Source organism: Sapajus apella, unplaced genomic scaffold, assembly GCF_009761245.1.
Source record: "Sapajus apella isolate SASKATOON/1434 unplaced genomic scaffold, GSC_monkey_1.0 scaffold8, whole genome shotgun sequence".
Classification (NCBI taxonomy): domain Eukaryota; kingdom Metazoa; phylum Chordata; class Mammalia; order Primates; family Cebidae; genus Sapajus; species Sapajus apella.
The window spans coordinates 17,301,695-17,314,973 of NW_022436948.1; positions in this window are offsets into that span (position 1 = coordinate 17,301,695).

The window sequence follows — 13,279 nt, forward strand, 5'->3', positions numbered from 1 at the left end:
GCCTGGGGAGAAAGCCAGACTAGAGTAGAAGTTCAGAAAATAGGGTTATACAGTTGCATAGTTGTACTTGTTCATTTTAAGTAGAATGTAAGTTTGTAAAATATAAATCTACTTTAGCATTTGCCTAATTTAAGAAAAACACAAAATGAAAAATTTATTTTTTCTTCTTTTTTCTCCTGGGCAAGTAAACTTGAATAAATAGTAAAATCAACTGCATGTCTAAATTGGCTTCAGCAAGGAATACCAAGCTCTCAAATTACCTCAACATTTTGAGGGGTTGCTTGCTCTTAATAGACCAATGCCCTCTATTTAATACCATGAGGAGTTTTACTTTAGTATGGCAATTACCCTTTGGTTTTTATAGTTGTTTATTCCTCTTTGATAATGAAACTGATCACCAGTCACTTTGACTGTTAATATATCATTTTTTCAAAGATTAACAAGAACAAACAAAAATGTCTATGCATTTCTGTTTTTTCCCTAAGTAATTTCATCTGGTCTTATGGCTTTAATGAAATACTACCTAAAAGTTGATGACTCTTAAAATGTATATGTAAGTTCTAACTCGTTCTTTGGGAAAAAAAATAAAAATACCCAATTGCCTGCATGTTGGTTATTTACTAGAATGTCAAAATCAATCTGTTCAAAACAGAACATTATAGTAAAGGGACATATACTACTTCGAATAATATGTACAAATGTCAATGCCAATTATCAGGAACAAAATAATGTTCCTGTTTCTCTTTTATGAAACAATCTGAATGTTGGCCTGATATTTTACTTTTGTAATAATACAAAAAATGTGGCAATAATTATCATCCAAACAATTACACTCCAATCACAGATTGGAGATTCTTTTCTTCCATTTCCTGTTTTCCTCTCATTATTTGAACCAGGATTTATTACGAATTACAAGGAGGAACATCCAGAAACTAAATTCATGTCCCATATGAACTGATTGCATTTCCCTGCCATAAAATGCACTAGAATCATTTGTCCCCAGATACATAAAATTGTGGATTTCTCATGTTAAAAAAAAAACTTATCTATTGGCCTCTATAATAACAGCTTAATCTGCAAACATGTTCTCTCCTATTTCGTAACCGTGTTTCATTTTAAAGCCTGATTTAAAAATTTAATATTAAAACCATTAGAATGAGAGAAGTCATCTTAAGAAAACTTGAAAAAGATTATAGAGGTAAAAGGCAGACAAAGCATAACCAAGAACATACTTGGAAAATAACAAAAATCCAAAAAATAAGTGATGTCTGCTTTATTGAAATTATTTAGACTCTATTTAGAGGACAAAGACAATCACTTCAAGTCTTCAGCAGAGGAAGTTTATCCTAGGCCCACCTAGGAGCTCCATTATTATTATTAGTAGTCATCATAATACACATATTATTAAAATAATTAAAATAGGCTGGGCACTGTGGCTCACGCCTGTAATCTCAGCACTTTGAGAGGCCGAGGCGGGCAGATCACCTGAGGTCAGAAGTTTGAGACCAGCCTGGCCAACATGGCGAAACCCCGTCTCTACTAAAAGTACAAAAATTAGCCAGGTATGGTGGCACATGCCTGTAATTCCAGCTAAGCAGGAGGCTGAGGCAGGAGAATCACTTGACCCAGGAGGCAGAGGTTGCAGTGAGCCGAGATTGCACCACTGCACTCCAGCCTGGGCAAGAGTGAGACAAGAGTGAGACTCCATCTCAAAAAAAAAAAAAAAAAGAATAAAATAAAATAATTAAAATAATATCATACCTGAAATAGTAATACACCAATAAACATTTAGTTGAGGGCATGAAATTTACCAGACATATATGGTAAATTATTAAAATTAGTCCATGTAGCAACCTTAAGAAAAAGATATTATGACTGTTTTACAGTTGAGAAACTATATTCCCAAGAATCTAAGAGTAACTTCCATAATCATCAGTTTGGTTCAGCCCAACAGATATTTACCAGATTCTCTCCCTCTTTTTTTTTTTTTTTTTTTTTTTTTTTTTTTTCGGAGACAGAGTCTCACTCTGTCATGCAGCTGGAGTGCAGTGGTGCAATCCTGGCTCACTGCAACCTCTGTCTCCCGGGTTCACGCAATTCTCCTACCTCAGCCTCCTGAGTAGCTGAGATTACAGGTGTGCACCACTACCCCAGCTAAGTTTTGTACTTTTAGTTGAGGTGGGATTTCACCATGTTGGTCAGGTGGTCTCAAACTCCTGGCTTCGTGATCCACCAGACTTGGCCTCTGAAAGTGCTGGGATTATAGATGTGAGCCACCACAGGCGCCTGGCCAATTAGATTCTTATGATAGAGCACAACTATATGTGACACGATTTCTTTTCTCTAAAGTCAGGGAGACAGAGAAAGAAAAGAAAAGAAAAGAAGGAAAGAAAGAAAAAGAATGAGACAGCGAGAGAGAGAGAAGGAAGGAAGAAAAGGAAGGAAGGAAGGAAGAAAGGAAGGAAGGAAGGAAAAGGAACTCTTTACATGGTAGATCATGGAAAGAGTGATCAACTTTTGGGTGAGATTGGTATGGAGATTTACTTTAGCTGACATTTGAGCAATGATGACTGAGAATTTACCTACTGAATAGTGATTAATTTTTACCATCCCAACTATGAGGTCTTGTGAGATTCATGAGAACCACTGAGTAAATTTAACATCTAGTCAGATGTTCATAGGTCATGATAATAATTCTCAGCTGTCTTGAGAATTGGGTAGTGCTGGATGGTAGGGCCACTGGAGGCAGAAGGAGATGCCTCAGTGATGGTCTTCTCACAGTCCTCTACATGAGAGCCTTTGCCCTAGTGACATCTCTCAGGTACAAATGCATTGGGGGCTCTGTTCTGGCTCCAAAGCATTGCCTTTCCTGTTCTATGGAATTCTCCCCCAAAATCATGATGAGCTTACCAGCCTTGGAGTCATTTCCTTACTACACTATAATCGCCAGTTAATGTAATTTCTTCTTCTCCTTTTAAAGGATTTTAATATTGAAGGATTATTTTCTCTTCTTTTTCCAGCCAAGTTTTCTTTCCATTGCTTTCAGCTTTGTTGTCTCTAGAAAATCCTTAAAATTCTATGACAAAACAGTAGAGGAAATGAGGCAAGAATCTGAGACTATACCACCAGAAATCGGCCCAAAGTTAATGCCTACGCCATTTCTCTTAATTGGATATCTGATTTTATAGCTTCATCCAGGGCACATGTGATGAAGTGAGTTGTGACTGACTGGAATGGAGTTAGGAACCTAGCTCTCCAAGAAAGAATGTAGAAGGGAGCTGTCTGTGGGAGTTGGAGTGCAATGGAGGCTACTGCATTTACCAGACACTCAGGGGCTCTCATAAGGGTTCCTAAAGAGCAACCCTGTTCCTCTTCTGACTGCTCATGCACGTGTATGGCTGGTCATGGATGGCAAAGGGGAATGCAAGGAGGGGAGTAGCTGAGCAATAGCAAAGAAGGAGTTATAGCCATGCAGTATGCTTTGCTACTAAATATAATAAAAATATCCTAGATTTCACTATGATCTCTTAGGACACAGTTAACCCATGATTATTGGGGTAACCTGTGAATTTTTTTTTTTTTTTTTTGAGACGGAGTTTCGCTCTTGTTACCCAGGCTGGAGTGCAATGGCGCAATCTTGGCTCACAGCAACCTCCACTTCCTGGGTTCAGGCAATTCTCCTGCCTCAGCCTCCTGAGTAGCTGGGATTACAGGCACCTGCCACCATGCTAATTTTTTGTAGTTTAAGTAGAGACGGGGTTTCACCATGTTGACCAGGATGGTCTCGATCTCTTGACCTCTTGATCCATCCGCCTCGGCCTCCCAAAGTGCTGGGATTACAGGCGTGAGCCATCGCGCCCGGCCAACCTGTGAATTTTATTGGAAATCGTTACATTATTTAACTAATATTCAATGTTTACTCTTTTCCTTCTTGACTCTGAAGTAACTGTGGGGAGCACAAGGTCCTTATATACACAAACAAGTGGAAGAAGAGCCTATTTCCTTTAATGCAACAAGGTCAATTTTAGTGTCATAGGCTTGGGTCCCATGAAGCTTGCTGGCTGCTAATATGGGGGGACCCCACTTTCAGGTATATTTTTCTTTCACTAAGGGAGACTGATCTCTTACCAGAGGGAGATCACTTATAATATTTTTAGAAACTGATTTTCTTTCATAACAACTACTGTAATTAGAAAATCCAGAATCTGTTATGTCTCTCCTGTGGGGGGTGTAGTTTGCAATTCTTTATCCTCATTTTGTCTTCAGAAGACACAGAGATCAGTAGGCCATCTTTAATAAACAATTTCATGTAGTTACCATAGGTTATTAAGTCATTCATCAGCATGAGTCTTTATTCTAGTATGGAATAATCATTGTAACACTCATATGAAATCATTACTTTGAACACCAGTCAAGGATGTTAATTTATTTCTTTGACTCTCCACCCTAGCTGTCAGCATTTTCATTTTAAAGTGACAGAATCATAGTTAGGAGACCATGCAATCCCAGAAAAAGCAAGCAGTCTTTCACACTTCCTCCTCCCCCAGTCACACAAATGCTTTCCTGCAGAGATGAAACAAAATGTAAAATCGATACATGGAAAAAGGGCAATCATCCACGGACTGAAGCAACTTTACTCTAACCTAGGTCATTCTTGAGAAATTTAGTCATGAACGGTTGGCAACAAGAATCTTTCCTGAATTGCTCCCTGGGTGGGAATATTCGAGTCGGGTCAGAACAAGCTTGAGGAAAAAAAAGTCATGTTTTTCTAACATTTTCAAGGAATTAAGTTGGTGAAAGGTGCTAGATTTGAAGTTCTTAAAAGTAATTATCTCTCCCTGGAGCACACATATTGTTCCAAGGACGGTAAAAACAGTGACCTCTTGTAGTCTTAAATTGCTATTCATTAAAGAAAGGTCTTCTCTCCTTGAGTTGCAGTGGGCTTGATACTACTCGCTCTTTGCCTTCTGTTGAAACTACAAATTCTAGTTTAAAGATATCCTAACAGGAGAGTTTTAAAAGTCATAAGGAAAAAGAAGTGGTCAGAAACTGCCAAGTTTGCATTGACTTTATTCTTCTTTATTCCCTTCTCACTCTGATGTGCTGTTATCTGCCTCTGTTCCATGCCCACTCCCATTGGATTATCCCTCATTTTGTCATCCAGGAACTCTCATAGCAACTAAATGTGATAGAAAGGAATTCCCAGGCACTGCATTACAACCCTAAGTTGTTCACATATATTGCATGAAGAGCACGTAAAAAGAGAATAGAAAAAAGTTTGGGTACAAAGTTGTCTTTAGTTCCTATATCTTTTGGACTCTAAGTCGTTTGACCTCTTCTCATGTCACTGACTGTTGTCTTTATGGCAATTTACTATAAAGTCATCACATACGTCCTCTAGATAGAAATTTGATAATTCTAATTCCATTGCACTCAATAATATAATTTAGATTTGAAAAGGGTCATTATGTGTGATGAGTAATCCATTGTTGGTGCTATTGCAATGTGGTCAAATTTATAATTTCATCAGGATGCCAATTTTCAAATATAATAGTTGCATTAACATTTTAATCTTGCTATGATGGATTCATAGTTGGAAGACAATTGTTTCAATGCTCCAAACGAAATAAAAGAACCAGTGTCAATTTTTTTTTTTTTTTTGAGGTAGAGCTTCACTCTGTTGCCCAGACTGGAGTGTGGTAGCGTGATCTCGGCTCACTGCAACCTTTGCCCCAGTTTAAGCGATTCTCCTGCCTCAACCTCCCAAGTAGCTGAGATTATAGGCACCTGCCATCATACGTGGATAATTTTTGTGTTTTTCGTGGAGACAGGGTTTCACCATGTTGGCCAGGTTAGTCTCAAACTCCTGACCTCAAGTGATCCACCCACCTCGGGCTCCCAAAGTGTTGAAATTGCAGACATAACCCACTGCGCCTGGCTCCAGTGTCAATTTTCTAATTGACATTCTTTCAGACATAAAGTCTTTCTCTAAATTTTAGGACCATACTAAGATTTTCTTCTCAAAATAATTAACTCATGAATTAAAAAAGTGGTCTGTAGGTGATATCATTTGGCTGTGTTCCCACACGAATCTCATCTTGAATTGTAATCCCCATAATACCCACATGCTGTGGGAAGAAGCCACAGCATGGGAGGTAATTGAATGGGATGTAAAAGAAGCCCAGTGGGAGGTAGTTGCATCATAGAGGAGGTTTCTCTCATATTGTTCTCATGATAGTGAATTCTCATGAGATCTGATGGTTTTACAAGTGTATTAGTCTGTTCTCACACTGCTAATAAAGACATACCTGAGACTGGGTACTTTATGAAGGAAAGAGGTTTAGCAGGCTCACAGTTCAGCATAGCTGGGAAGGCCTCATAATCATGGCAGAAGGCAAAGGAGAAGAAATGGCATGTCTTACATGGTGGCAGGCAAGAAAGCATGTGCAGGGAAACTCCTCTTTATAAAACCATCAGATCTTGTGAGACTTATTCACTATTTCGAGAACAGGATAAGAAAGACCAGGCTCTACAATTCAATTACCTCCCACTGGGTTCCCCCCATGACATGTGGGGGTTATGGGAGCTACAATTCAAGATGAGATTTTAATGGGGACATGGCCAAACCACATCATAGAAGCATCTGGCATTTCCCCTGCTGGCACTCATTCTCTCTCCTGCAACCCTGTAAAGAGGTGCCTTCTTCCATTATTGTAAATTTCCTGAGGACTTCCCAGCCATGCAGAAATGTGAGTCAATTAAACCTCTTTTCTTTATAAATTACCTAGTCTTGGATATTTCTTCATAACAGGGTAAGAACAGACTAATACAATGGGTATATTAATATTTCTTAAAATTTCCTTTGTAAAAAATGATGACTAGTGATACCTCAAGATAGAGTTTTCAAAGCTTATTAAATTTTAATCAAGGAGAGGTTGGACTTCATGTATTTTATTATGCATTTTAAACATCCAAGGTTCAGAATAGCATGAAAATTCAGTTAGAACAAAAAAAATCAAAACACTATTGACTAATTCTAAGGATCATAAGTCAAAGAAGGAAAGCTTAGTGAATTTTCATACATCACTAATTATATCCCATTTATACAAAAGATTACTGACTAAACTTTGTTGCTTAAATAAGGATCTATCAAAATTTAAATCAATAGAGTGGCTGTCATGGGTTTTCACCTACAGGGCTGTTTAGTGGTGGAAGAACTCTTGTGGCTTTATTCTGAGATAAGACCCTCTTCGAAAGAAGCTCAACACCACGGCAACTCATTTGAAACAGCTGCAGGGCCTCTGCTTTTTCATCTGTTCCCTTAAACTTCTTGTATTTTGACCAGCATGTCAAATTCATGGCTTCTGCTGTCTTCCTAGACAAATCTTTCATGACAAGGAAAAACATTGCTGTAGTATCTCAGATCTCTCTCACCGAGCTTCAAAGAACAAACAGTTAGAAGCCATATGGAAAAGTATGCCTTCTGTTAGATCTCTTGTTGGTCATTTCCCCTTCTAGCTTTCAATGAGTGTAATCCAAGATTGGGCACACCAGTGAGCCACACTGAATTCCTGGGGATATGATCAAATCAAAACCCTATCTATTGTGCCTGAAAAAAAGCAATGTAGTGCTGCTAAGTCTTGATTATAATTCTGTGTCTGCAATCAAATTGTCACTGAAAGGCTCTTTTCTCTAAATATAATTTTAAAACACGTGTCTCAAGTTAGTAAGTGGGGTATATTATATGATTCCAAAGTTATGGCACATTTATTTTTTAAGGGAGTTCTTTATATGTGATATGAAGCTAAATCCCACAACTAAAAAATGTTTGAGAAATAGGGCATAATTTTCTTATGTTTTCCTCAAATATTTTGTGGTTGCATGCCTTAGAAAATCAACTTTGAAAATCTGTTTTTCAAGATATATTCTTACAAATAAAAATTATTTAAATATACTTATTGATTATATATGCTTAAGGGTATAGCAAATTTAAAATAATATTTGTAGATTCTGAGTACAACTTAGAATAAATTTGTAGCATTATTTGAAAGACTGGTTTATTTACTTATTTTAATCAATTTCCTTTTTCGCATATTAAATGTCTATCTAAAACAAGCCAATTATTCATAATGGCTTTTAAATATACATAGTATATAACATGTATAATATATAAGAAAAAAATTGGTCAGATTTTCAGAAATTTGAATTAATTTCAAAAATGTTGCTTTGTAGCCATCAAGTTTTCTACCATTACAGATTTAGAAACTTACATGGTTTTTCATTCTTATTACAGTAGTGTCGTATTGTAAAAAATGATTTTTCTACATGAGAAACTTTCTATTCAGCATTTCTAAAGGACTTCCTGAAATTTCTCAAACTCTATCCTTGAAATTTACTCAGGAAAACGCTTAATTCAAATGTAAACAAGATAAAGGATGGTTGTATTTTTAAAGGTTGTGAAAGCAGTAAAATCCACGCTCTTCCTCTGAAAACGGAAAGAAATGGCACCAAAATGTGCTTATAGAAATGTGGACAGATCCAGTTGGATACTGGAAGGCTCCAGAAGGAAACTTCTTCCTTCCACCTCTCAGATAATCTGGAACATTATGTCTTTTGCACCTATGCCATAGTTTGACGTGGGCTATGTTTGTCACCTGAAACCCATATCTCTCTTTTCTTTCCACTCATCTTACTATCTCTACTTCCCACCTTGCCTCTAAACAACAAAGTGCTGGAGCCGACCTTATTGTCAATCAGGGACCAATGGGTCTAATAAATCCTTTCTTTGAGACCATTTATCCTTCCAGAAGCAGTGTGTTTTCCACTGTAAGTACAAACATTTTATTTAAAAACTTTGAGACAAGATATGTTTCAAATTCTAAATTTTAGAATTTTATATTTAGAAAAATTATATGGTACATAAACCTTCACCTTGTAATCAAATACATAATCAAATTAATTAATTAATACCTCTATAGTGAAATGGAACTAATTAAGATAAAGTAAATAAGACTACTCTCTATATTAGATTAGATTTTTGCCACCAGATGGATTAGAAAGCGAATACTCAATTTTAGTTTCCTGGATTTTGGAATGATAAAAAAAGAAAGGATTTCAAACTATGAAAATATCTCCATGGATATTCAACGAATTAACTGTATTTTTGAGGCTGGATTATGAGACAGTGAAATATAGATATGTACCTTCCTCTTTCTAATGTTCTTCAAAACACACTTAGGTTTTTTGCATTATCTATAGAGAAGCAGATGATGATGGGCATTTGGCTAATTATATCAAGGAAATCAACTATCCTGCTTCCTGGGGCTTCCTTTAAAAATTTCCTAAAGCATGCAAATACTCCACGCCAGTGCCCAAGTACATACATGCTGTCATACAGATTTAAACATATGGATGGTAAATACTAATAAATCTGTTTTGCAAGATATGTTTTGACAAATGACAATAACAAAAGTTCAACATTGTCAAAGCTTTTAAACTGTAGTCATATATAAGGGCAGAAATGCTTGCTTTGCTTTTCATTTAAGTTTTTCTTTAAAAATACACTAGTTTAAGAGAGAAAATATTTTTAAAAATTATTTTATTGGAATAGATAATTTTTTTTTGTTTTTTTTTAAAGAATTCATATTGGCTTTTGATGTTACTACAGTCAGAAATATATTGAGATCAATCTGAAAGAACCAAATCCATCACAGCTTTAAAGAATGAAGATGATTTGAAGTCATAAAATGTGGTTTTGGGGTAAATAAGTAACAACAAAAGAATTTTTTATAAAAATGCAGAGTGGTTAGAAAATATTCATGTGCATTTAACTACTTTGGAATGAACATGAGACCTAGTTAAACAGAAACTACTCCTTATTTCGACTGTAAAAATTTAGGAAAAAGGACAATTTTACCATTCATGCTTACAGCTCCGCATTTTAAGTGGCGCAAATATCCCATGGGATGGGCTTGTTTTACATATTAACCTTATTAATTTCAGCATAGGAATAAAAATTAATGACTCCCCTGGAGAAATGTTGCAGGCAACACTGGACCTGGCATTGTTACCTAGGAGGCAGGCTGAAGACACCTCCACCCAAGGTGGGGTCAAAGGTTATTTCAGTTTCTCCAAGGCGCTTTAGAGGAGAAGGGAGCTTATCTTGAGTGAGAAATTAACTGAACTGCTTAGACTTGATCCTGGCCACAGGATAACACTGGGAGTAGAAAATGAGTACCCTGGTTGTAACACTTTGTGGTGTTGGTCAGTGTACCCTGGTCAAGCCCTTGGGAAAACAATCCAAAAGTCTTCAAGACAGGAAGCAAAAAGTGTCATTGAGAGTTCACCACTTTTTTGTAATGGGTTGGTTCTGGGCACTGATACAAGGGAGGTACTGGTATTGAGAAGGGATGCTCACCCATTAGGGCTAAAGCAGTGTCAGCAGAGACTGGGAGCTCATTGGGGAAACACTTTAGTGGAAGGATGTAACAGGTCAACATCAGAGATCACTACAAGCACAAAACAAGTTTCAGGTCAAAGTCCAGCCAATGTCAGTGAGAGAAGGGGGAACCCTGCAGTCGTAGGATCTGGTAAACACAAAGAGAAGTGGGGAGACCAGCTGCCATTGGAGTGAAAGAGTAAACAGCAGTGAAAGATCAGAAATACTGCCAAAGAGAACATCTATGCTCTCAGTCAGATGTGGCCAAGGACACAAGAGGCGCATAAAATTGGCTGGAAGCAACTCACATGTCCTTCTGAGGTCTTTTCCTGTTCTGTGCCCTTTTTTTTTTGGGTCATTTTTAAGCAAATTTTGAGGACAATATAGTAAAACTGGGTTTTCACTTTCCAAAATGAAAGATTTTTATGCCTGTGCTCTTTTGTAATGTGATTACTGATTTTTCCGCTTCTGTGCTTTGTTTTAATTGGTCAAGAAGCATGGAGTGGAAGGAAACAACGGCTTTCCAAACTTCTATCAGTTCCTGCAGCTCTTCCTCTGAGATAGGCGTATCTGATGGGCAAACCCAGAACAATGCAGTATCCTAACAATAGTTCTGCCAGTTCAGAGAGCTAGCCTGCTCTTGGGTAAGAGAGTCCAAAAACATGTATAGGGCACTGACTTCAGATATGCTTGTTAATAGAAGAATCTGAGTGGCTCAGAAACAGATCCTGGAAACATGCATGATTTATTTTAACTGAGGGTCCTGTTAAAAGTACATCTTAGGTGCCTTAGGAAATCCTATCATGTTTAGGAAGCCAGCTGTATGATCAAAGACTCAAACATGGACTGCGCCACTGCACTCCAGCCTGGTGACAGAGCAAGACTCTGTCTCAAAAAAAAAAAAAAAAAAACAAGGCTCCAAAATGGGTGAGTTGATTTAGGTAATATGAGTAATGCTTGTCAACTGGAGGATTTAAAGTTATCTGTCTCCAACCCCTAACCTCCCAACCAGATAAAAATATATGAAGTAATTTTCTCCAGAAAATATCATTTTATATGTGCTTATTTTTATACTATTTATTTCTGCTTTTTTTTTTGACTGAAGTGCTATATCAAGACCAAATTCTTCCTCTCTCAGAAAGCAGTTTTCAATCTATCAAAAGCAGCTTTAAGTGATGCTGTCCCCACAAAGCCACTAGATCAGTGTCCCTGCAATTCAAAATCAGCTTCAAGTCAAGACCAGCTTCCAAATCTTCTTTTAACCAAAGGACGACTTTGAATTCCTTCTTAAATAGAAATTATTTGTTAGCTGGAAATACCCTCATAATATCTGCTAATACCTCTATAACTAAAAATTTTGTAGTCACAGTAGAGAGAAAGAAAATTAATCGTTCATCTTTCCATTGAGCTCCGAAATATACTTATTACTCAAGAGCAGTGCCAGCTCTCTCCAATCATCTTCTCATGCAGTTGGAAAGTTGATAATATTCAAAAGTTCATGCTGGATTGGCAGGTTAGCATTGGAACATTTGTGTTTTCTTTCTGATGTCTGTAATTATTCCTCTATTTCTTAAATTTTGGAATTACTTTAGAATTAAAATCACTTTTTATACATAAGCGTTCAAAATGTGATTTTAATTCTTAATTGTATTTGAAATTAGCATATACAATTTGGCCAGATAACTAAAAATTGCAATGCTGAAAAATTCTTCTGATTCTGTGTAATACATCACAGCATTTTCCTTTTATGTTTGTGCTTTTAAATTTTTTTCAAGTTGAAATGCCTAAACTTTAGAAAGTTTTGAAGTTTGGCACATGTTTCATGATTACTCAGAAACCTGGAGAAATTCATCTTGAGAATCCAAGATTTAAAAACTAATTGCAGCTTTTCAATGAATTAGTGATATTTCCTTGCCTTCAGTTGCAGAAAAGTTATTATCTAGGTGTCCTTTCTTATGAGATTCCTGCTAATTCGAATTCCTGCTCCAAGTATGAGTTAAGACTAAAACTATTAAGGACAAATGTTTAATCATGAGCAGCCCTATAATTTATTAAAACTCTTGTATACAATAATTCTAATAATGATTTAAGGGACCTATAGCTTGAAGTTCACTGTTTTTCCATGTTTTGTTCCCATAAGTCCCTGTGGAATCCTACAGGTTGAATTCAGAATGTTTTTTTATTGATCACTCCAACTGACACACTTAATGTAAACTGAAAGAGATACTTGTTAGGCACAAGGTGGCAGCAACATTCCACCTAAATTTTATGATTTGCTCACAGGGAATAGAATTGTGTAATTCAAATCAGAGACGTTTTATGGTAATTTTTAAACTTTTGGGAAGGTGGGGACAGATGACTTTGAAATCTGATTAAAATGATGGTCTCTCTTCACCCCAACCACCACGTATATAAATTTCTGATGAAGCCTTTTTGTAGACTTTCAAAGTTTAGTCCTGTGAAGACTAAGTCACATTCTTCTCTTGAAAATAAATCCACTAAGGGAGCAGAAAGATACAAAGAATTCGGTAATCCAAGTATCAAGGGAAGGATGGAAGCAAAAATTGAGGCTTTTGATGGCATTCCATCTTCTGCCTTTCTAGGGAAGAATGATAAATTGCAAACCTTGAAACAATGTATTGTGTATTCCTAGCATTTTCTACTGTAAGAAAGAGACACATCAATAGGTTAATGATTATTTCTTTATTAGTAATAGGTCCTTATTCTGTTTGTTTAACTTTTAATCCACTGATTAAAAGTTGCATTTTCACAAAAGTTTGAAAGTTTTCTTCTATTAATTATCTGAGTTTGAAAAACCACAAACAACTATGCCTACCTCAA